This window comes from Podarcis gaigeae (assembly GCF_964106915.1).
Source record: "Podarcis gaigeae genome assembly, chromosome: 5".
NCBI classification, from domain to species: Eukaryota; Metazoa; Chordata; class Lepidosauria; order Squamata; family Lacertidae; genus Podarcis; species Podarcis gaigeae.
The window spans coordinates 95,991,231-95,994,718 of record NC_139681.1 but is presented as its reverse complement, the minus strand read 5'-3'; positions in this window follow the sequence as shown (position 1 = coordinate 95,994,718).

Below are 3,488 nucleotides of genomic sequence, written 5' to 3'. Positions count from 1 at the left end.
AACATACCAACTTAGATGTTAAACCTTCTTCCACTCAGTCTTTTTTTGGCACCTCAGTGGCTGGCTTAATTGGCAGAGTAATTCCTCCCTCCTCGCTCGAAGCATGTCCAAACCTTAAATCCAATTTTTCATCTTAAGAAATGGAACTCGATTCGCTCGCAGAGACAGCGTCCAGGAGAGCCAGACTCTCTCGGGGGCTTTCCATCCAGTGCGCCCAGCCCCTCCTTCCTTCCGAATTTGGGGCTGGTTTGTTGGGCATCCGCGGATGAGACTGTGTCTTCCCATACCCTCATGAAGATTTTGGGAGGCTGATTACTCCCATCTCAGCCTCTAGGTACCGGAGCCGTGGGAGCCGGAGCGATGGAATTTTCAGCCATCTTCCATGGAGCCTGAAGCGGAAGTCCCAGATCCCCATACTTTAGAGGCTCTCAAAGTGTGTCAGGGCTGGGGCTGGTGGGACTTTCTGTAAACACCTGGAGGGCACCAGGTTGAATAAGGCTGTTTTGCATGATACTGGGATGCAACACAAGGTTACACAAACCATTCCTTTGATTCCCATTTCAACATTGAGTGAAGCTGATTTGATTCTCTCCACCCCCACACTGTTCCCATTCTTTATTGTCCACCCTTATTCTCTCATGAATTTATTATTATTATTGAAATCCATGGATTTCATACACAATCTTATGTACATGTGAAGGGTAATAGTGATAATAATAATAACAACCTTAAATGTTTTTACCATTAAATATCAATTTAAACTTATACTTAAATGTGCTCTTTTCTTATATTTTCTAACTAAAGAAAAACAAACCAAAGTAGAATCAAATAACGTAAACTATGTTAACATAGACTTCCCGTCATTTCCCAATGTACTTTACATTTACAATATTGAATGAACTTAGACTTATTACCTTACTCTTATTATATTTTCTAATACTTTCTTAAAACACATTGTAGCATTTTTCCTTATTTATTAATATTCAATTTATACAAGGGTCATTCAGAAGCTGCCATAGATGTTATATTGTTATTATATTTTTGTAGGTATTTCTTGAACATATCCCATTTTTGAGTGAATGATTGTTTTGTATTTCCCCTTAACCTATTTGTCAATTGAGCCATTTCTGCATAGTCTAGTAACTTCTTCCGCCATTCCCTTACTGTTTTCCGCTTTCCAATTTGATGCAATTAGTAACTGGGCAGCAGCTATCGCATATAAAAAGATTTCTCTTATATCTCTCTTGTGCAATTTTTCAGTAACCAGCTTTAAATTCCTGGAAGAATTTAATGCTGTTACATGACAGAGTGTGCAAGACATTTGTTTTTCAACTTTCCTAGATTTCTCAACGAACATAACCTGCATGATTATTGTGCATTATAGGTCTAATGGTTGTGGCTGCGGTTGCAAAACCTCCCACATACTGTCTAAGGCTGCGGTCGGGAAGGTTTTCCTCACCTGGGCCAGTTCACTCCCACGGAGATCACTCCCTGGGTTGGATTGCATCTGTGCAGATGCGATTTTTGGCATCTATGGAGAAGCAATTTCTGGCGCCACAGAAGCAAGTCGCCGCTCTGTGCTGCACCGGTTTAGCACAACATGCGAGGACTCACCGAGCAGGCCGCTTGGTTCATCATTATCATCATTGTATAATATTGAACCAGGCAGAGGGCCTTCTCGGTAGTGGCGCCCTCCCTGTGGAACCTCCTCCCACCAGATGTCAAAGAGAACAACAACTGCCAGACTTTTAGAAGACATCTGAAGGCAGCACTGTTTAGGGAAGCTTTTAATGTTTGATGTATTACAGTATTTTAATATTTTTTGGGAAGCCACCCAGAGTGGCTGGGGAAGCCCAGCCAGATGGGCGGGGTATAAATTGTTGTTGTTGTTGTTGTTGTTGTTAATAATAATCTAAATCCGCATCTCTTTGAAATTATACAGTCATACCTCATGTTGCGTCGACTTCAGGTAACGTCTTTTCAAGTTGTGTCCCACGGCAACCCAGAAGTACCAGAATGGTTTCACCGCTTGCGCAGAAGCGCTAAATTGCACCACACGCATGCGCAGACACAGCACTTCTGGATGCGAACACTTCAAGTTGCGGACGTGCCTCTGGGAGAGATTACACCCGCAACTCAAGGTTCCACTGTAGTTGCTATCCCTCTGGATTTTGACATACCATATGCGTTGCGTGGCAAATCCCCTCCCCCCATGTGAAATGAAGACACCGGACACATTATTTAAGGTTAATGGGCATAAAAGGCCACAACTTTATTGATTACAGGAATTGAAAGGTATTGGCCTTAGGCATTGGCTCCTATCAACTACCCGGCATGGAGACCGGGAAGGGTTATCCACAAGCCGTGGGAGTCCTGTTGAAGTACGCCAACTGGGATCCCACAGGTGTCACCGCTCGGGGGCGTGCCGGAGGCCCTTACCTCCCTAGGTTTCGGACAAGGCAACGCCCCCCGGAGTCCTCTACCAGACTACCCTTTTCCTTGGGGGAAGGTGATGGCACTTCCTTCCCCCCTTCATTTGCATAACAATTACCCCTGCCAATGCCTGACCGCCAATCAAGCAAAGCTTGCCGCCAATACCTTCAAACCTGTAACCAACTCCTAATCCCTGCTATGATGTCCCCCAACCAGATATCATTTCCAGCATCTGACAGATGCACGCCATCCCATCTGTAGAGGGCCTCGTTGCTGTACTGGATGCCTGGGTGGCCTATGACGCACGCACCCAGAGCCGCCACTCTACGTGCCACAGCCCGCTCCAAGACCTTTCTTGCTTTATTGATTCCAACCGGGCTCAAACTATCCCTCCATGTCCTCCTCTCCAGCAACGAGGACCACAAGATAGTAATGTTTGGATAAGCCGCCATCAGATCAGCAAAATCGTCAAAAATGTTCCATCTCAAGTCTATAGCTTTGCGGTACGCTAGGTCGTTCTCCCCCAACTGGATAACCAGGGCATCAGGTGGGGCCTCAGAGGCTGCTCTCGCCATCACGGCTGGCTTGAATTCGTTCCAGCGCATCCCCCTTTGCGCTATCCATGCCAGCTCAACATTTGCAGGTAAGTTCACTTCAAGAACACTTCAAGTTGTGGACGTGCCTCCGGGAGAGATTACACCCGCAACTCGAGGTTCCACTGTAGTTGCTATCCCTCTGGATTTTGACATGTGTTCTCATAATTATTTATACCTCTCAGTTTGAGTTCATTAACCACCTCTTTCGTCTGATGCGTTTGCTGTAAAAGTATTATATCTGCTTTGGCATTCTTCAGGAATGTTTCTGTCCTCCTTTTCATCATCAGCGCTTGGACCTGTTCCTGGAATGTTCCTGCAATGCACTTGATATACCGGCACTTGACGTCCTTGTCTGAAACAACTTTGAGGTTTGGTAATTGTCACTATTGACAAATATACAAATGCTGGAGGCAAAGGTGTAACGCCTTCTTTGTAGGAAGAATATGAAAAACAACCCAA